Raw genomic sequence first — 23,115 nt, forward strand, 5'->3', positions numbered from 1 at the left:
GGCACCCGACAAAGTATCTCACTACAACATGTGACAGAAATTGCATGCATGGGACTCTTATGATTTTTGTTCGATGTCTTCGGACTGCAACATCCAACAAAAATCGCATGCGTAAACAAGAAGAGCTTTAGACTGCAAATATGCTGCTGGAATCTTGTTACTCTTCTGGCTCACTTCACCTCATTTAATGTAGCAGTGCTTTCATCCTCCTGACGTATTACTGGTTTCGCACAAGTTAACAAATGTTTACAATCACATTAGATATCAAGAACAATCCAACAAAACTGAACATATATTGAATACTATCACGAAAAAGTGAAACATAAATCTAAATTGGTGAACGTTATAAAAATTGGCAAGTGCATGCTCCCAACCTCAAATTTACTGCAACACTAGTATTGCAATGACATTAACACCATTTTCTGTCCTGACTGTTTAAACTCGTGAGAGATGCTCATTAATCTCTCACTGAGTAACGTTAATGTCCAATATTATGAAATAAAATATAATAAATACGTAAATATTTTAATATCATATTTACTCGAATCATTCAATCATAAAAGCAAATCACTTTCTTCAAGAATTGACTTTTTTCTGCCAGCCCTGCTAAATTTTCACTTTCCATCTACTGATTTATACGATGGGTGGCCAGAAAGTAATTTCCGATTGATTTCTCGCAAACGCCAAAACCGTGAAAAATGTTAATTGCTGCGAAGTTATGTTTAGGAATGTGCAGTGATGTCTGGACACATTTTGCGCCCTTTCTAAATATGGAAATAATGCGAATTTGGCCTAAAATGTGAATTGTTGGTGTTTTTAGCATTTTTTTTAAAAGAAATGATCTAAAACAACGAAAAATTCCATGAAATCCAACATTCTTGTCTTTTCTAGGCCATGTTTGTGTACATAGAACATGCAAGTTTTCCTACATTTTACTCAAGAGTAAACTATAGAGTTATAAGTACATGGAATAATTCCGACAGCCACATTAAATCATGTATTTCCCACGATTTTTTCAACTTCTATCAAAACCATTTGCATCACAGAGCAAAGTGGCAGGGTTCTAACGAGAGATCGAGTGCGTATCTACCGTCACACGGGAGCCACATCTTCAGTATTTATCACGCGAGATGTGTTTTGAATTACCAATCTAAGTTCGCACCATCAGCATTTGTCGAGCGAGAAATAATGGAGCTCAGTCGTTAGGGGGTCTGACTACCATGCGAGAGACCCGGGGGTCAGTCCCCTGCGGAGGACAACCGGGATCCTTTCCACCTATTCAAACTGCTGCGGCGCCCACCCAGCGTCACATCAAGCGGGTACATGGAGGAAACTTTGAGGGATAAAGGTAGCCAGGAGCGTGGTGCTGATCACATCACCCCCGCCTTCGGCCGTGATCAAGAAAGTGTGGGGCCCTAACTCCACACCCCTATACACCTTCATGGCAAAGTGCAGGGGAGCACTTTACTTTTACTTCCTCAAAAATCTGTTCCAACATATCAAACTGTCACGAAAATACGTAGGCCATGTGATCTATAATTTAAAATAATCGTTTAAAGCACAATGGAGTATTAACTTTCGGTATATTTGGCAGATAAATATTCTAAAACAAAAACGCGAATTTTGTGAAACGTAATACTGACAAGTCAAAAAAAGATAATACCAATTTTTGGTGCCATAATATATGTCACGTGAGATTGATTGATTTTAATTTTTTGGGTGCGTCGCCACTTATGGTCATTATGCACCCTTCAGTATATATGGGGGGAAACTCCATTATCTAAAATCCTTACCTTAAAATTAAAAAAGGGGTATGGAAAATAACTTTCCCAAAAGAACTTTCAAGATATCAAACTCTCACGAAGAGGCGTAAGCCATGTGAAACAGTAGGTTAAAAATAACATCAAGGAATAATTTCAGATATTTGCCAGAAAATGCTCTAAAATGAAAATGTGAATTTTGAGAAAAATAACTCGGTATAGTAAAAAATAAAAAATAAGAAAATACACCAATTTGAAAAAAAATAACAAAATATCAAGGTCCCTACCGATTAGGCATAAATAAAACAAGAATATCAGTTGTAATTAATTGCATTAGTAACAGGGAGTCCTAACCTAATTTTCGACATAATCACCACCGTTGTTCTGGCATTTGTCGTAGCATGGCACTAAATTTTGTATGCCCATGGTATATGTGTCTGACAGCAAAGACTGGAACTATCTCTACCGCAGTGTAGCTGTCAAATCCTTGCCCTGCCAGAAACCTCTTCAGTTAAACAAAGAGATGAAAGTCGGTACATTCAAGGCCAGGGCTGTTCAGGGAGTGGTCCAAGATCTCTCACTTGAAGTGATGCAAAGGGCCCGTATGTACTCAGCTGTATGGGGTTGTGCACATTCGATTGGCCTTCCGTTAATTGTCTGCACCATCCTCTGACCATAGTATCACTCACGACGCCCGGTCTGCACACCTCACAGGATTGCTGGTGGCTCTGTGCCAAATTCTGAGCGTGCAATGTAGGCTACATCGCAGTCGATGGGAGACTGTATGAGAGCTGCAATGTTTAACCTAGAACTGTCCTAAAACGGCTGCGTTGCAACTGTACCAGATTCCAGCTACATGCCACTTCTTCCTGCCTGCATGGGTGTGTGTCTATCTCTGACCACCAGTGCTGCGTATAGGCACCATTGGAGCTTTTTTCAGGATGCCCCTCGTATATGAACTTTCAGAAGCTTTTATTATTAGAGTGTTCCTGTACAATGCAATTCTATAAATTCCTTGCGTTAAATTTCTAAAACCTACATACCCTTTTCGACAGCATTAATGGTATAACTTCATGTTGTTGTCAGTTTCACAGTACTTCACTTGGATATACTGCACTGAAGCAGAAATCCCATTGATAATGTAAGGAAATATGACACTTTATTTTGTTCGATGCAATTGTTTCACTTATATGCAAGAGTTAAGTTGTTTGCTTTACAGAGAAGAGAGAAGTAGCTTTATGCATTGAAAAATGAGTCTGCACTCATGGTTCTTGCAAGCAGAGGGTGCCAAACGTCAGTGGAAATATCAACATATAATACCGAGAATGTATAAGGAGACTGATAAATTACAAATTGTATTTCTTAATCAATCACTCTTCACTCTTGTCTCATTTAGTCGTAACTTTAAAAATAATCAAGTATTTTATTTTAAACTTACTGCGTATGACAAAATTCCGTAATCCTTCCCTAGCTTGTGAATTGTAATAATTTTCCAAATTCACTATTTTGCAGTTTGAATTCAAATCATAGAGAATAGAGAAATTGAGTCAATTTCACAGAAGATAATATTGGTACTTAACAAAACCATACGTGGATCTGTATGAGTTTATTATTTCCATTTGCAAAAACATCGATTTAGTTTGGTTTGTAATTGTCAGGGAAAAATGTAAATTTTGTCCTGGAAAACCTGGAAAAGTCAGGGAATTTCATTTCTGCTTGTTTGTAGCCACCCTGTCTATGTAACATCGGAAGGGCAGTCGTGCGTCCAGGACATTATTGTCGTGCGTTTTGCAATTATGCTTTACTATGTAAGAGCAATTTTATGATGCCTTCAATGTTGTTAACTGGTGCGCACGAACGAGCTTTTAATGAATTGGTAATTTCCCACTCTGTAACAAGAGTCCCCATATTCAGGAGAGAGAAAAAAAGGAAGAAGTGTCATCTTGTAGTGTAGCATAATAATTCCCTAGAGTGACAGCTCTCGAGTTACTGTTATAAGACATCAAAATTGGCGTTGTATAATCAAGAACAAATGAGATTTGCCCTAAACCAACTTGACACCGTCAAAGTTCTTATATTTCATCTTACTATGGTTCAGTACTAAGTGAACACAAGGTATGTAGTACTACCAACCAGATTCCTATTTAGAGAATTTTGGAAACCTGGCGAAACACACACGGCTACAACATACTTCTGTTCCTCACAGTTACAGCCTGCGGGTATCTCCATTGGCGTAGTGATGACGTCGTCGCCTTGTAACGAAGGGGTTCCGGGACATGACAGAGGTTCGAATTTTATTTTAAATATAGGCTCAGTCCCGATTAACCTAACTGTGGACTTTAAACAACTCGAAAGACTATTTCAATACCCGAGACTTGGACAAGGGAGCAGTGGCTTTCCAGCAAAATTTAGATCCAAAAGAACTAAGTTGGCAACGGTGACATTGGTCCTTTATAAGTGCAACACAAGCTCGCTCCTTTATCCACATGAGGTGGTGCACCAGGCGTTTCCTGCGCCTGCGTTCCGCTCTATTTGCCTTTGCGGATGCCGATTCTTCCAAGATAAAATGGCGGCAAACGAAAGCTAATTTCCAGAAGCCGTGCCGCCACCAGTTCACTCATTTTCTAGGCTGCTGGACTTCCTCTGTCCGTTGCGTATTCCCTGTATGATCTTCTGCGTCTGCATAACCAGATTTGTCTCATTAGTAACGCGGGGCGATTTTCAAATGTTAAAGCACGCGGAACATGTAGCGCGGCAGTGATGTCCGAGTGTGACTTACTGAAATGCAGTACTGCAACTTTGTTTTGTTTTATTTTACTTTGTTTTTTATTTACTTTGTTTTATTTTACTTTAAACTGTAGGTCCAGTCCCGATTAGCCTATCTATGCATAAAGTGGACTTAACAACTCAACGATACACGCTAGTGAGAAAACGGCCCAATCTGAGCGACACGTGCACCTTGTCGTGTCTCTTCGGTTCGAAACGTTGCATTGATAACTGAGGGTTCGCTTCCAAGCAACACGTGGTCGCTTATTACTTCTGAAATCTCCCTAATGGGAACCAAAGAGCGAACAGAACAACCACTGAGGGAGGATCGTGAACAGAAATACCCACAAAAAGGAATACGGACAAAATTTCACTTTCGCGCCTAATCTATTTTGCGGTCGTCCTAGCGACCCAGATGAACCCGCCAGAAGGAAGTTGATTTGCTGTTAATTCCTCGTGTCACTCTCCAGGATGAAGCTTTCACTGCCTTCACCAGGTTTTCCATTTTGTGCACCGTAAGAGAGAATCCGTGTTCGCCCTGTTATCTGGCGTGCGGGCCGTGTTCTGTGGGAAAGTGAGATGCACCTGCCCCTCTTGCGTAATCACCTGCAGCTGGAAGTGTAACTGTGCCTCTTTCAGCCCTGGCTTTCGTCCTATTGCGGTCATTGGAATAGGCGGTACATCGCATTTTCACCACTGCATCGCAAGAAATCAATGAGACTTCTACTGGTATTAACAGTAAAATACGCAGCATGAATCAGCTCTCAAGGAAAGGGCACGGCTTGTTGGGAGATTGAGTTAGGGACGGGACTTCGTGTAGTGGTAGGTACCCTACAGGCACTGACATGCCGAGGTACTATAGCGCGCACTAGCCAGTCATTTCCGAGAAAATGCGCTTCAAAGTCTCGAAGTTTTCCACACGCGCCTCATCAGTTGAAGATTTTGTCAGACTGCTAAGTGGCCCGGTGGCAGTTGCCGAAGGTTTTGTGTTCGATTATCGTTCGATTGCTTCTACTTTCCCCCCCCCCCCTTTTTATTAACTCGAGGAAATAATTATTGCGAAAATTCATTTTTATTTGCTTTGAGAATTGTCGAGAAATACTAGGGACCTTCAGAATGTGTCTCCCGTCTCGTCCCTCGCGCCGAGAAGAAGTGACCCTAACGCGCTCCGAATTGGACATAGCCGTCTAAAGCATCGCCGTTTGCTGCAAGGACTGTTGCAGCAGCTGTGACGGTGTTTTAAGTGTTCGACACATTGTTCTTCCCCGCATTCACTGAAGAGTGCAAAATGGCCTGATGTGCCGACGCACCCAAAAATTGTAATTCAATCAATTGTCGAGAAATATTTTGATTTCGATTCTTTTACAATAATTACCACTCTGGATTGTGTACAAAAATATAAATAAAAGCATTGATTGTAAATGGTATTCCTAAAAATTATTCATCATACTTTTATAAAATAATATACTTAGATTCAACAAGAGAACACTAAACTGTTTCCTTCTGGCTTTCATGGCAGAAAACTGATGAATGAGAGACTGGAAGTCAATTTCTTTCAGGACATCAGCATTCGCTGTGAAGCATAACACTGAACGACTGCACTCAACTGGTATTTCATGGTAAAATACAACAATCAGTGTCAAAATTTGGGACAAACAACCGTTAAATGTTTTTCACGAATAAGTGTTAAATAGTCTTTTGCAATGTGTCAAATGGTACTTACTGAAAATAGGATTATGGTGTAAGAAGTTCTTTAAATGCTAGAAACTCCTTCCTTCTACCTTATTTCATAAAATAAGCAAGTAAAAAGACTTGACATATTGTTTTATTTTGCGATTAATTATCATACCATTAAGGAATTTTAATAGTCGATGGTCTTTGTCACTTCTAACCCTTTAGCGTCTCATTTTTGTGCGGGCAAATCCCGCCCTTCACGCCAAATCACATCTCTTTCATGGTTTTGAACGACCCGTCAAGCAACAATGTCGAGGCTTGTCTGTTGCTGTTTCTTCGCAGGTTCGTTGTCGGTTAAGGAAGAAAAGCATAAGTTTTGGCGCGCCCACACAGGTTCACTTGTAAGGAAAGGAGGATACAGTATTGCACGTTTTGGTTTGCAACCAAGCCCTTGTAGTTGTATCCTGAGAGTACACATCACGAGCCGAGGACGTGAGGCTTGTCCCAATGGGCATTTCAGGTTACTCAACTGGGCAAGTCGATGACCGCCCACATGGGAAAGAGTCGGGCCGCCGGGCACCTTGCAGGAAGCGGCGTGCTCCTCATGCGTGTAATATTAATTGGTGCACTTTGCTCCTGGAGCACGCCCCCGCACCCGGGGAGAGAGGAAGTTACTTGGGGGAGTGCTCACTCCAGCTGAAGGGGACGCCAAAGAGTAAACAGATTTCCAAAGTGCAGTGCGTGGCTCTCATCTGTGCCCCACAGACACAAAAGGTCAGTAGGAATGAGAACAGGCTCGAGGTTAGAAGTAGTGGCAGAACCGTTACCGAATGCTTTCGCAAAAGCAAAGCACAAGTCTAGAGGAAATATACCAACTATACCAACAGCATAGAAGTGTACGTTGGCTCGGATTGTACCAAGAACTGCCGGTCTCCGTGGCGGAGTGGTTAGCACAATGCGCTACGACGCCAGATCTACCGGCTTGGGCATGGGTGTTCTTGTGAGTATCCCTTCATCAATTTCATCATATCATTACTCATCCTCACTTTGGCGATTAGCCAAAAGTGGCAGAAAAGCGAAGTAAAACAAATTAAATCAATGTATGTAGAACTTTATATCTGGCGGCTGCAAGATCGTAAGGACAAATTTAGAGCCGAAATGATTACAAATTGGTCCTTGGTGACAGGAGGGTGTTCGGGGGATATTGGGGTGCGACGGTAAATCAAGGCTCGGCTGGTCTTGGAATTTTCCACTCCTTTGAAAAAACCGCTATGATATTTCAAAGTCTGAAAAAATAGATGTGCTTAGAATTCCTTATGGAGCATTAACATGAATCTTCGTGTGGTTTGCGTTTCTTCTTGTCCAGATGTTATCAGTAGTTTAATAGACTTACGTTGCCACGAATCTATTGAGAGTATCTAGGCAACAACGAAAGCAAGCCTCGTGAAGATTCACGTGAATATACTTGAAGGAATTCTAAGCATACGTAACTTTTTAGAATTTGGAATATCCTAGCGGTTTTTCGAAAGGAGAGGACAGATGCCCTGGCGTCGACCAAAGGTCCAGCCGCTTGACAATTATTATCCATGAAAACCTGTACATTCCGAATTTCTCCACGTGTAACTCGATCTGTAAAATAAATGTTGGTCCAGGATTTTTAAATAAATTCAATTCCGGTCTAGGAGAGAAAATGACCAAGCGTAAATGGGTTCTGGACCGTCAAGAACCTTTTTTCCGTCTGAATTTAAATAGGGTCCAGGAACCTTTTTTCCGTCTGAATTTAAATAGGGTCCAGGAACCTTTTTCCCGGATCAATTTAAATGCCGTCCAGGAACCCTTTTTCAATGAAACAATACGCAAATTGGACCGAATTTATTTTGTGCGAGAAAAAAAGGTTCCGGTCCGGCAGCTAAACCCAATAGAACCCATTAGAATTTATGAGTTCCTGGACCAATAGAAACCCTGGTAACCCTTTAACTCTTCCCTTATAGGTATGCTAATGTCAGTTCTGATCACAATCCAATGAATCGGGCATACACTTATGAGCGACTTGTGGAATAAGTAAAAAATTAAGGTGAAGTGTAGTGACATGTTCTTGCATGCTGTAAAATGTAAATTGGATGTAAGTAGATACGCTAAGCGTGTATGTTGTCAACTGGACTACTTTCGCTTTGGACTGTACCCTCCGTAAAGTCATCAAAGGAAAGTGCAACTGGGGGGAGGGTCTAAAACATGTTTCTGAACGTGATGACAATGAGGGAATAAAATAATGGAGAGGCACAGTTAATTTGTCATGAGGTTTTGTTTATTTCGCAACAACTGTCAAAGAAGCTCGTTTGTTGATTTAAGAGTGCCGAGAGCATGGGAATCGCATGTGCACTTTCACTCCACAGACATAATTTCCTGCGAAGATGAGAACGGATGCTGTATGCAGTTTCCTGTAGGAACGCGCTTGCTCATTTGGGGAAAAGTCTTTTATGCAATATACGAAGGTGAGACTGTCGTTACAGATGTTTCAGCAAAACGATATAATTTGCTCACGCGATAGGCGGCGTTCTCATTGCTGGCAAGTGCAGAATCTGTCAAAGTTGACGACGGTCTACGGGTTGTCCAGGAATCCTTGATGTACTTCACCGATTTAAATTGCAGATTCAGTAGCCTATGCGCATAAATTTTCTTTTCAACTGAAGAATCTAGGCAATATCTTGAACGAGAGTATCTCAACTTTTATTTCAAGCCATATCGTAACAATCCGTAGAATCTTTGAAAATGTAAAGTAAGAAGAACATTTAGCCATCACTTTTCCAGACAGGAAATTTCCAGAAACATCTAAGGAATGTCTTGTCAGGCATTGTCGAGCTTCCTTGACCGCCATCGTTGTAAACAGGGGCAAACAATTGCAATCAAGGAAGAGACTACAGGTAAATGAGTCGGCATTATTGAGTAAATTCGATTGGAATAAATGTCTAGGAGGACGGGGGTCAGTGGTCAGTCAATCGAGCAGTGAGTTACGAGGATTAGCAGAAAGAGAGACAGTCAGACTTTTGTAGTCTCGAGCATAACCTCTCGTCGCAGATCTTCAGCTGCTGTGCAGAGACACGCATACCTTTCCGATAGTCATGATGATCCAGTCTTTGGGAGTTTAAAACTCAGGTGTTCTGTTTTGCCATTTAAGTGTATAATTAGTACCTCTCGCACCTTACCATCAAGCTCACCATGAGTACCGAGTTGCTCCATGATTAAGGATGAATGATCAGGGATCTACATCACCCAGTTCGATCTCACGTACCGAAGGGTATGTTACGATATTGCAATAACTAAGAATGTGCCCCATGCTTCTACGAAAATATATTCCAACAGTAATTATAATTACTGGATTAAATATACAATTGGGGCATTCCATGAAAAAGGGCCCCTGAATCACAATTTTTAAAATTAAATGCAATGTGAGTCAATAATCTAATATTGTCATTTGGAAAAAAGAATATTTCACATGATTTTGTAGGAAGATATTTTACATATTGTTTGTTTTAACCTTTGATTTACTTGTGTTTTCTATTGTGTCCCACCCGTAACACCAAAAACAATTAACTTCTTCTTTAACTGTTACATTTTCCCTTCAACTCGACTAGAATATCCAAGGGCCAATTACGTTTTATGTTTGTCTTAAATAATTTACTTGTCATGACTTGAAAATTCATAGAAATAATCAATTATTAAATAAAGAAGAGTGTTTTACCTGTCCCTCCCGTGTCAAACAATTGTTCACCTGCAGCTATAAATCTAGGGAAGTATGCCAAGCGTAGTTAGGTTTAATCAACAGTGTTTAGTTGCATAATCCATTGCATCGAAACTCTAAGAAAAATGTTACTTAACTATCAGTACAACAGCTACAGGGTGTCTACCAAAATAACAAATCCAAAATTCTTGCCTTTTCATGACTTTTTCTTGACATTTCATTCATTTTTCTTGACTTTTCCCCTTTTTTCTTAACATTTATTTAATCGACCCCTATTTAAGTATAGTTGGAAATTAAGAAAATATATATTTTTATGCAATGAAAAACCCCTACCATAGGGTCGGTTAAGATGAAAACTGAAGCTGTACTTGAACAAGAGATTTAGACTTGCTTTAATTATTAATGCATAAAAACAAAAATAATGCTTCAGACTTCATCCTGGATGGGGGATGGCCACATTATTTAATATTTTTACAAAAATTCACCCTACAAGAATTTATTTCTTAAGAAAGAAAGTGATAAACCACAACTCAGTACAATTTTAGATTTCTAAATATTCAATTTCATCAAATCCCTGTACAGGTACATAACAATATAAATTCACTATACTGTAAAAAAAAAGGCCAAAATTCTTGCCCACAAGCATATTTCGTGACTTTTTCGACCTACCTTTTTATTTCTTGACTTTCCTGACTTACTTCAATGTCATAAGTGTACCCTGTGCATTCAACGGTGACAGTTTCAGACCATGTGGTCAGAGCTGAGATTTCATGCTGTAACATCATACTGAATGCTACATCTGTCCCTATTTCAGCAGTCATCAAGTTATGTACAACTTCTCACAAGGCAGATAAGATAATGAACTAATTACCACACCCGCAAGTAATCTAATTAGGTTCTTGTAAGAACTCTATTATTTCCTCTCCAACCGCTCTCCTTTTGTTGCAAGGAAATTGCGCGAACTTTTTTCCACGTTCTTGCCCAAATAATCCCACTGACCTTCCGGCAGTGGAGCCCGAAGGCTCGTATTTTAGTGCGCCGCGGGCATAAATTGGACAACGAAGTGAAAATTCATGCTGGGTTCCGAATCAGGATTAAATTAAACGCATTGTTTCTTCTCAACGCACCAGCGTGTACATTTGGTATGTAGGCCACAGAGGGGAACTGTTGGTTATCTACAGTAATTGCATCCTAGTTTTGCTCGACAAGAAAATGAAGACTGATTTCGCGTTTTTCTCTTCTCTAGTTCCCATGGACTCGTGTGTAATGGGAGGACAGAGGAATGATTAAATTTCTGTCGCCTCTAGGAGTCCGCATGGATCCAAATGGTTTGGTGGCCAACATCAACGTTGGCTCAGTCTGCTGTCATGTCAATAGGAGGTAGACAGCCCAAGGCTCGGCTTGACCTTTGGCCGACGCAGGGCAGCTGTTTTCAAACTTTCAGCTATTGGGCTTCAACTTTTTGTAACGCGTTTACATTTTTTCTCCTTGTAGCCCATGCTTACTATTAGGTAAGCTCTATTATAGTATAAAAAGTGCAAGCATTATGAGTTCCAAAACATGAATAAGAGTGACTTGCTTTGGTTAAAATGTTTCTGCGGAAGGCAATCATTGATGACAACAATGACATTGTTGACGACAATGATAAAGTACTGGTTTATTACCATCAAGATAAACAGTAATGGTAACATTTCAGTTAAAATCCAGTTCTGTTACGTTCGTGAGACAAATAAGTTTGTTGGCTCTAATTTGTGCATATTTTCTGTTATATACAGTGTGTATATATTTTAAAAAAAATTGGCTCATAGGTGTGTTAACCACCCAATTTTTTTTTATTATATTTGCGGTGAATCAGTGGCGGGTCCAGAAGTAAAAGTTTGGAGGAGCGAATTTCAGTCGAGAAGCTTTTCTAACCTATAGTTGCACTGCTTTATGTAAACAATTTACTGTACTGTAAAAAGGAAACAAGCTGACTTCCATGTTCTAGAGATTATAGTATTGTTTCACAAAAATAGGTGTCCAGGGCTATTTGTAAAAAGGAAAAAAAAAGTGTGAGTAAAAACTAGATTAGTTCCATGCTGATTTATTGAACATGCGAATTTTTCTGGAGTGTAAATATTTATTTCTTGAACTTGTTTGGATGAGAAAATCAGTGGGATAGAGCTATTCTCTCAAGGGGTCTCGGGTTCGATCCCATTTTGAGGCATTGCATCGTTGTTAGGATCCAAATGTAAACTGTAGGTCCAGTTGCGATGGACCTTATCTGACGATAAAGTTGATTTAAATTAAACTGTGAAAAATATTCTCGACATTAAACGTGGTGATAAATGAACATTTGAGCCTTCAAGAACATTAGGCATATTAACATATCCAAAAACCTGCCAGTTGGGAGGGAATACTACCTATCGCCTTCCCCGTGGATCCCCGCCTGCTGTAAGTCAACTCCGAAATCTCACAAAAGAAAAATAACTCCAGTGATTAAGAAATCATATGAACTAGTTTGGCTACAAAATAGATGACCACGATAAATCTTGGCCCCTCGTTTCTGCTGTGTTTCATGTGAGACACTGCTATGTGTGGCTGAAAGAGTATGTGATATGCCATTTGGAGTGTCCATGGTTTGGAGTAAACCGTTCAACTACTCAACGGATTGCTATTTTTGCATTAAAAAAATGTATGGACTAACTGCGAAGATACATGAAATACTATGATATTACTTCAGCTAGAAGGCCTGTGTCTTACAGTCCAGCCCATGTTTGAATGAAGCTGAAGTAGAAGGAAGGGGATCACTCCAGGTAGTTGTAAAGAATTTCCTGGGAATGAAGCAGGCAGATAACCACAAAGAACTTGTTAGGCAACGTCTTTATAACTGCAGAAACTGAAATGTAATATGTTCCTAAAATCCATTTGTTGGTCTAACATTTGGACCTATCCCCCTCCGACAATGGCAGTGTAAGTGACGAACATGGAGAACGCTTGAAATATACCCCATGGAAAACCGTTACCAAGGTAAATGGAGCCCACGAATGTTAGCTGACTACTCCTGGACTCTCAAGAGAGATGTTCCTCAAGCTAAATGAGCTTAATATAGCCGAAAATAATTTAAAAGTACATTTTAGGTCAGTGTGCGGAATATGTAACACATATTAGTTTCAATAAAGCAAAGTTATTTCATTACAACAAAAAATGTGTATTACAATACAGAAAAACGGAAAAGAGATTTGAAATCAGCGGAAAATATCATATAAGAATCACCTTTTCTTTTCCATTTAACAGAGAAAAAGTTAAAATTTGTTGTCCAGTGTAATGTCAATATTAATACATTGTGTTATTTACACTTTTCGTGGAATGCCTGTATGGCAGTGGTTCCCAAATTGTGCACCGCGGCGCCCTGGGGCCAATATTTTCACCGAAATCCAATGAATAATATGATTGTTCCAAATATGTACTTTTACACAGAAAATGTTCCTAAATTTGAAATACCTGTTTATATTTTAACTTAAGGTAGGCAACCTAACTGAGCGTTCCAAGTGTTAGATAGGCCGACATTCTGACTTGGCGCCGCTGGAAAATTTTGAAACACTGAAGGCGCCGTGAAAGATAAAGGTTTGGGAACCCCTGCCGTATGGTATTCCAAATTCTGAAAAATTAACATCTGCTTAGAATTCCTTCTAGAGCATTCACGTGAATTTTCATGTTGTTCGCATTCGCTGTTGTCCTGATATTCTCAATAGTTTCTCCACTGTAAGGCTATTAAACTATTGAGGATATCTAGACAAGAGCGAAAGCAGTGAATGGCGTAGAAGAAAATCTAAGCACATGTAATTTCAGAATTTGTAATATCATAGTGGTTTTTTGAAGGGAGAGGAAGTTTCGAAGACAGCTGCCCTGACGTCGGACAGAGGTCCATCCTACCCTAAAATGTAGGTCCTGTCGCGATCAGCCAATCCGAGCAAACTTTGGGAACGTTTTTCGTCAGATGGCGTGGAGGCAGTTGACTGTTCTTTTCATGGTTTTGCATGACAAGGTTCTGGCCTCGAATCCCGATCATAGGCAGGATACCTCATTACTTTTGTACTACGTTTTCACGAACATGTAAAACTTACATGTTAATATCTAAATACAAGCGTCAATATCTATTCTATATATATAAAAACGCCTGGAGCAATTTCACCCAAACTTGGTACACATATGACTTACAATCTGGAAAGATATACTGTGGGGGTAAGACACCCCTGGCACCCCTAGGGGTGGGATATTAATGTGGAATACATAGCTTTCGGGGTCGAGGGACACTCCCAATGCCGTTCATTTTTTTTTTTATTCTTGCTCCTGGAAGTGAAACTAAAAATGTTGTTTATAATCAAGTTTGGACTTAACTTAAGTGAATTTGTAAAATATTTTACTTTATAATTTGTATACTGTACTTATACTTTTAATTACTTTTAAATAAAATTAGTTACATTTTACACTAGGTATAGTTAGAATTCATTATTTTCCTGTCTAATAGAAGATTGGGATAAATAAATACCCTGACAACTCCGGGTAATCAGCCAGTTTAGTAATAAAAAAGTGGTACTTTACGCAACGGAGAGAGAACTGAAGGAACGGAAATCAAAGCTTTGGCTCCTTGGAGGGACCATCCAACTAACTGACAAGAGCTCATTGCACTGTCAAATTAAGATTCGGTAAGGGTATTATTCATTCTGAAGGCGTCGCACTTTCATCTCACGATTGTCGTGCGGTCGTTTGCGTCAAGCCTTGTCTCTGGAACACAAACCAGCGCCCGGCAGCAACACACCACCACGCCCCTCGCAGGAAATATTTATAAGCGGACAGGGAAGGAATTGGAAGAAGAATGAAAAACTGCCAAAAGCCCTTCGTTTATCTCTGTAATAACTTTCTGACCTAATTCAGAACGTGCCAGCGGTTTTTTGAAGACGTACGTAACATTCAAGTGGACTTTGTTCTGTTCGTTGTAAGATCGGAACGGTTGTCTAGGTGGTATGGCGCCTGTTGACACGTTTGGCCAAGGTTTGATCTCCTGTGATCTCCTTTTCCCTCGGCTGACTGTTGTGAGCAACTTGGAGGTGTGCTGCCGATCTATGTGGCACAGTGGTTAGTGCAACACGCTGCGACGTCAGGGGTCCCGGGTTGGAATCCCGATCTTGGCATAGGTGTTCTTTGTGAGTGTCCCTTCATTAATCGGATCATTATTGTCACTCATTCTCACCTTTGCGATTAGCCGAAAGTAGCAGAAAAGCGAAGTAAAATAAACCAAACCAATCAGCCAATTGAAGGTGTGCTGGAAGGTGGGTAAGGGCGATCCGAGATCACGTGATAATGTATAGATATGTAAGCTTATTGTACGCTGCTTTTACGTCTTTGATACAGGTGTACGAAAAGTGGAATGTAGTATCTAACTAACTCTGCCATTTCTAAACCCGAAGGTTTATTGCCGCAGCAATACATGCTTTCCACCTGCCCCTTCCTGTGCAAGATTATTCACTATTGACCATCTTTATGAAATTCCTTCATGTCCATCTTAATATTGCCGTTCTATCTTCCCCTTGTTCCCACAGGTCTCTTACCATCAGGTTTCCGAACTACGATCCTGTACTTTTCTATCCTTTCTCATGCATGCTACGTAACCTGCGGAAGTCTTATTGATGTAATTATTCTAATAATATCAGAGGATGAATGTGGATTATGCAAGTCATTGTTACGCGACCTTCTCCATTGCCCTGTTGGTACGTCTCTTACAGGTCAAATATCTAGTACTAGAACTTGTGTACGTATCTGGAATAGGTTACTGATTAACAGTGAGCTAATTTCAGCTTCACTCTTCAAAATTTTAAGTTGTATTCCACTCCCATTGGAGTCTGGCGCATAAGGGTGACTTGGCTTTTAACGCAGATATGTTCTCGAGCATTTGATTGCTTGGAGAAAGTGAAGGAGATTTGACATTTGGGCCATGTCAATATTGGTTCTGCTATAAATTATCTGAAGGCACTCTTTGTTTCTTATTAACTTGTCATCATGGAATAAAATGTGCTCCTCACTTGTTCGCAGCGTTAAAATCACCTCCAGGAAAACACAATTCATAATGATGCATCACGCATCAGTGTATTAGGAGACATCATTCGGCTTCAGTGATTTAAGTTTTAGTATGTAGGTATTCCACTGCAGCATCGAACCTGTGTCTCAAAATCTGAACGAGCCAAATTGTTTATCTCGTGTCATCATTGTATTTCCAAGAAATGGTCAAAAAGCTAGTGAAATTTTACTTTAAACTCACTTCTTGAGCAGATAGTATAATGGAGACCTGATATACACAGTGGGAGGTGGATAAATGAAATATTTCTCAATTAAGCTATTTAACGTCGCTTTTCTTTTGCCGGGGATATTTTTTTTAGTGGGTGGAAAATCCCCTCCCCGTTAATTCGCACATTGTATACTGGTGACGTAAACACATTTACACCAGCGCAGTGGATGTAAATACACAGGACCACGGGGCTCCTAAAGGAATCTAATGCAAATGTATAATCGTTACAGGTCCAAGTGTAATTGTACAATTGTTTTTGCTGCAACTTTACTTAAGCTTTACCTCATTCATCTCTCAGCTGGATGAGCGGGATGTAAGGCGCCGTAGTACACCCCGGTAAGGGCTTCCTGCAGGCTAACGAGGCTCTGGCGTGTGGACCTACAACCAGTATAATCCTCTGTAGGGTTCTGTGTCTTGTCCTTTGTTTGTGCCACTTTACAGCCCCAGCCTTTTAACCTAGGATTTTAGTCTTCACACATAAGTATAATTTTAGTTCTTGTTTAGTAGTGAATGAATGAATTAGTTTTAAAATTGACCAAGAACTCAAATATGCTGAGCAAGGCAGAAATGTATTATTTTCTAAAACATAAACTAAACGTTACGTTTCAACCTTCTAGAAAGGTCTTTTTCAGACTCTGTACCAAATACAAATTTTAAAAAAATATTTTTTAATTTTTTTAAATTTTTTTTTTATTATAGCTATATATATAGTCTCTCTCTCTCTCTCTCTCTCTCTCTCTCTCTCTCTCTCTATATATATATATATATATATATATATATATATATATATATATATATATATATATATATATTCATTTGTATTTGGTACAGAGTCTGAAGAAGACCTTACTAGAAGGTTGAAACGTAACGTTTAGTTTATGTTTTAGAATAGAATAAATTTCTGCCTTCGTCAGCGTATTTGAGTTTTTGATTATCATGGAAACAAGGCTTAATGTTGTTGTCTTTAAAATTGAGTAACGAAGTTTTTTATCAGATATTTTAATTTCTTGTTAGGGGCCTGTCGTCAATTTTTGTTTTAGTTAAGTGGTTTCTCCCCGTATTTTTGTCCGTGACGGTTAAAACTAGGCTCTGTGCTTCGATGCATAATTTACAAATCAATCAACCAGCTGAATGAGTGCATTTGGTCTCGGACATCACTTTAAACTGTAGGTCCGATTTCTTCCGCATCTATCTGTCAGATCTAACGGCTGTTGTGCGCATATCTAAACGGCGGGGCAGGTGTGAAGGATTTGTAATATTTACGATGGTGCACGCGTTTTATACGAGCTTCGCGTGTGTCCTTGTAATGTTTTACAACCAAGCTTTTTCTCGAAAAATTTACTGCTTGCACGGATTCGTGTAGGAAGAGTCCGACACAGCACGCATCCTTTGCTTAGGGTTGCTTGAAATCTGCGCTCGATAGGGTCATGTTAACTTTCTTCGCGCGGTTTTGATTACTCATGCTATGATTTTCATGACTTAGCATATTTTTTTTTTGGTAAGGGCGATGTGTTCTCTAAATATATAGAAATTCATATTGTGAAGAAACTAATTGAATTAAGGTGCTTTTTAAGGGCATATTTTGGCACATTTGGCCGTTTCTACATGATAAAGCATATTTTGATTGTTTTTTGATCATATTAAGCATATTTTCGCTTTTTCAAGAAATATACAGTCATTGTCCAAGTGAATTTGTTCTTACTCCCAGATTCACTCGAGGTTTTTTTTATTTACTTCAGCAAAATTGTTTTCGTTTCTAATTAAAAATTTACAGAAAGTATTCATTGTTCATTTCAACTCATCATGGCCCATAACGTGAACTAAAAATAGTATGTATATGAAAATATTCCAGCACAAGTTAGATATTGATGTTTGAAATAGTTATAAGGGCATATTTTTCAAATTATAGTGCATATTTTGTAAAATTTTAGGTCATAAGAGCATGTTTTATTTTGCATATTTTGGTGATTTTTAGATCATAAAAATCCTAGCCATATTGATTACACAGAAACTCTGTTTGGCTGACATTTTCTCCATTGTACTACTTAGAACTGTTCAAAAATAATTCTTGAACGAAAAAAAATAATTCTTGAACGAAAAACCATGTTCATGATTGTTTTGAGCAGAAAAATCGTATTCGACGTGTACAAGACAGAACCTATTAAAGTTGAAACTGATTTCAGGGGTGCAGTCCACTAGCGCACAAAAATGTGAAACTGTGCGCTCGTGGTGTATGAAAGGTGCCCCGAGCGCACAACATCCAATGCTGCGTTGCCACATCTATGATTGTGTAATGGCTGGCCTTCCTTCGGAGATCCTTCCTTCCCTCATCGAAATGACCTCTTTGGATAGAAGTCATTTGTGTTAGGTTAGGTTAGAAAGAAAGAATTTAAGAGTAATTATAAAATTAGCATATAGAAATAAGAGTATTACGCAAATATGCATTCATGTTGAAAAGGAAACAGTTGACACAACGTGGCAACATCGCCATGGATTTTGTGCGCTCGTGGTATATATTTTTAACCACTAGCGCACGCAGGCTTTTTTTGTTTGTGCGTTCCCCGCCTACGGCCGATTTCAGTGACAACCCAAGTTTCGAGGAATGGCATACCAGGACCAAGGAACTTACTCTTTCCAAATTGTTAGCTTTGCTATATAAAGGATCTAACATAACACAACATAAATTATTTCTGTTTTTTGAGACCGGAGTCCGCTATTATTCCATTCTGTATTTGTATTTTTGTTATTTAACGTCGCTTTTCTTCCCCTTTTGGCTAATCGCTGCGATGAGAATGAGCGACGATTAGATGAAATTGATGAACGGACACTTGGGAAGAATGCCCGTGCCGCCACAGGTCCGGGTTCGAATCCCGACAGAGGATGCACATCTGTCGTAGGTTCGATTCCCACCACCGGCTGGACCCTCCAGTGTGTCGTGTTTGTAATATTGTTTTCAGTATTGAATGTGCCAAATTTGCTTTCCTCAGGCAGGTTTTAATCTTCCCGACTGTCTGTCATCCCTGTTGGGAAATGACGACCGAGCTTTATCAAATGTTTTTAGTAGGACTGAGCCAATACCGTTGCCGATGTATCGGTGATACATTCCCTGCGTTTGTGTCTTTCACGGGGTCCGCAAAAACGTCGCGCGACATTTTCGTGGAGTCTAATTATCCTGGAAATTGTGCAAAATTCAAACTTCCTTTTTATTTTGCACAAATTATTAAAGAAAAGCTATATTTTTACTACATAACATCTATTTTTAATGCTCTGATGTAATTCTTGAATATTCTAAAGCAAATTTCTTTGTAAATTCATGTATATAATCGGAGAAGATTATTTACACACCAATATTGATCAATATTTTGAATTATTACTATGGGTATCGGTGAGAATATCGGCATCTGCTCAGCCCTAGTTTTTAGATTTTTGCGTCCACTGTCTGTGAGAAAGCTTTTAGTGCATTCTTACTTTTTAATGTGTTGTGTTTGTCTTGTGCAGGTCGCTTCGTATCATGCGAGAGGTACTGGGATCCAGCATGTGCACCACGTATCATACTCTTAGGTATGTGGGATCGAACAGGGTTGATGTAGCTCATTGATCATTCATCCTCGTTTATTGAGCAACTCGCTATTTGTGGTAGGCTTGATGGCAAGGTGCGAGAGGTAATAACTACACATATATGAATGGCAAAACACAACACTTGAGTTTTAAACCCCTACAGACTGGATCAGCATGGCAAATGGAAATAACTACCTTTCACTGTGTGGACGTGTTCCTTTGAAGTGTTGAACCACGGACTGGTTAAACGAGGTGTCTGTTTGTGGCGCAAATCTGGAAGCTCAGACCTCACTCGTACTCCTGCACCCTCTGACTGATAGTTTAGAACTGGCCACTGACCTCTCTCTCTCCAGATATTTATTCAGATTGCCACGAGCAAAACAACCTGCGCAGACCCGCGAGTCATGTGCACCGTACCCCCGCGAGTAGGGGAGGGGGAGAGTTGACCATGCTTCCTTATGGCCCGAGGTGGAGGGAAGAAGGGAAAGTTGCGCGGGGACTTCTCGTCCCAAGGTTTTTTTCCTTGTGGTCGATCTATAACAAATGCAGAGCCAGACCTGTAGTCTCTTTGGCGATCATTGAAGCTCGGCAATGTCTGACAAGACATTCCTCAGATGTTTATAGTAATTTCATATTTGGAAATGTAGGCTAAATGTCTGGGATTTTAGAGTTCGTTGTGCTTTACATTTCGAAGATTGTACAGATTGTTGGGACTTTACAATCGTGCACTTTTAAGTTTTCCCAAGTTGGTTTTTACACCCCTTGTTTTAATTTTTTTAGTAAGAATATTAGAAAAGGGGTGCACGCTGAAGGGTGCAAAATGACCTAATGTGCAAACGCACCCAACAATTTTAATTCAGTCAATCTACCACCACCACCAGCGACAGAAACTTCAGCTGAAGACAAGAGAAGAAGCGCTCTCTCGAAACGCAGTGATAGAATAAGTACAGTTTAAAGCACTAGTCAATGGATAATTTTGAATTAACATTAGATGCTAGCATAATTTCTAATTCTAACATTCACTGTTTACAAGATATACCATTTTATTGAATATGTTGCGAAATTTTTCCGCTCAAAACAGGCTGGGTGTGGCACCTGTACAGGGAAAAATCAGTCGCGGCGTTAAAGGGTTAAAGGTTTTTGCATGCAGGAACAACAAGGAACCACGGTTGCTGCAAGTTAATGCCAAACTTAACCACGGTTGGGAGAATGCAGAGGAAGATTCATTGGCCTTCTCCAAGGATACGCGGGCGTGTGCGGGCGGGAAAAGAGATTCGGCAGCGATTGCAACGCACCGCGACTAGAATGTGACTTGGAGTCTCACTAATTAGTCCTGGCCATAGCCCTCTGATGGGCACGCGGCGCACTCAACTAGGGAATATGTAATTTTCCTCCTTGAGGCTCGAGGAAGCTAATTGGGAACGGTCTTCATCTCTTTTAATGGATTTTCCCTGGCTTCTCTAACGGGATGCTGCGAACAGGACCGTTTTCTAATGCTTACCGCATCCACTGAATTGGATGTTGGTGTGTGCTGTACCGGCAAGAGCGCTGTTGTAGATGAGCAGAGTTGCCAACTATCGGTGCTACCAAAGAAAGACTAATAAATAATGTGAGCTTTTGGTTAAAGGAGATTTAGCCAGCTAATTGTATTTATTAAAGAATGGTAGGTCATTGCCGTGGACGGTCGTTAATGACAGTTTTTCTTCCGTGAATCACTGCAGACGAATGGATGATGATACCTATAATGAAGAACACGAACGCTTCGGTGGCACAATCGAAAGTCGACCACCGAGCTGGCAATGGCAACGATGACAAGTGGGAATGGGATATTTTAGTGGTTTAATGGGTTATCAGGCTAAGCACCTCGAAAATGAATGATTGAAGTTACAATTTGTTGATTGTTGTAAATTTTGTTAAATTTAGAAATTGGCTCATTTAATTTTACCCCAGACAGGAGATGTTCTATGGCAGAAGCTTAGAGAAAAATAAGGAGCTTGAACCTATACCATCTGACAATGGTATGATTTTCTACAGCCTGTAGGTCGAACCCTGGTCTAATTTCTAAGTTAGAAATTCTTTCTTGAGAATGACTTTCACTTTTATTGCCTATTCAGGCTATTTTACGTCGCCGTTCTAACTTACGGTTTGAATATACGTATTTTAAAGTGATGGGTGTATGGACTTTGAACGTAGTAGACAACCAACCATTACAAGAAATGTAATCAAGCTTTTCATTGGCTGAGCACGCTGATTGATCGAATTACAATCTTATCTCGAAGGTTCTACATTCGATTCCCGACCTGGGCATGAGTGTTTATCTCAGTGTGTATCCCTTTATAAACTTTATGTAATCACCGCTCACCCTACTCGTCGTGATAGTGTAACAGATAGAATAACGACATACACAGTAAAATAAGTGACGAACAAATCGGATACAAACCTAGCCACACTCTGAAGTAGAATCCTTATTTGTTGCAGAGAAAGGGTGGCTACCCAGATTCATATCCAGGACTTTGAAACACACTAAGTCAGTTGTACTCAACCTTCGTGACACAGCGGCCCGGTAAATTCATTAAAATTCGATGCCCCGATCCCAATAATTTAACTCGTAAATACCTTTCTATTTTTTTTTACTTTATGCATTAATTAATTTGTACCCATGAAATTAAACATTAATAAATGAACTTAAGGCTTATTATAAATAGAAATGGTATCATTAGTCTAGGCGTGATGACATATAGTTGGTAATTTAGTAGTCAATCACTGGATCTTTCTAACGAAATCTTGTAGTTTCCTGGCCTCCCCGATGGCGCAGTGGTAGCGTAGTCGCCTTGTAATCAAGGGGTTCCGGGTTCGATACCCGGTGGAGCCACATAGTGGTTCGGATCCCAATTTAAACTGTAAGTCCAGTCCCGATTAGCCTTACTGTGCATAAAGTGGACTCAAAACAAGAACTCTTGTACTTTCCTAGGGCCAACATCATTAAATAAGTTTGGTGCATGGTTTTCATTGGCGTGTTGCATTTTGAACACCGAAAGATTTAATTCTCCTGAGAATATTTTCAATACAAAATATTTGTTGTTTTAACCAACCTCCGTGGCGGAGTGGTTAGCACAGCACGCTACGACACCAGGGGGTACCGGGTTCGAATCCCGGCATGGGTGTTTCTTGTGGGTGTCACTTCATCACATCATCCCTCATCCTCATCTTTGCTATTAGCCAAATGTGGCAGAAAAGCGAAATAAAATAAACCAAATCAATCAATCATATTGATCAATGATTGTTTTTATTGG

At 39.8% G+C, this 23,115-nt stretch overlaps 2 protein-coding genes across 4 annotated transcripts in view; one reads left to right on the forward strand and one right to left on the reverse strand.

Annotated features, from left to right (window-relative positions):
• Positions 1-23,115, forward strand: part of LOC145999776 (telomerase protein component 1-like) — a 374,109-nt gene that overhangs the window by 162,171 nt on the left and 188,823 nt on the right. The window lies entirely within an intron of this gene.
• Positions 1-23,115, reverse strand: part of LOC145999775 (uncharacterized) — a 115,222-nt gene that overhangs the window by 91,717 nt on the left and 390 nt on the right. The window lies entirely within an intron of this gene.

Source organism: Lepisma saccharinum, chromosome 15 (assembly GCF_977018435.1).
Source record: "Lepisma saccharinum chromosome 15, izLepSacc3.1, whole genome shotgun sequence".
Classification (NCBI taxonomy): Eukaryota; Metazoa; Arthropoda; class Insecta; order Zygentoma; family Lepismatidae; genus Lepisma; species Lepisma saccharinum.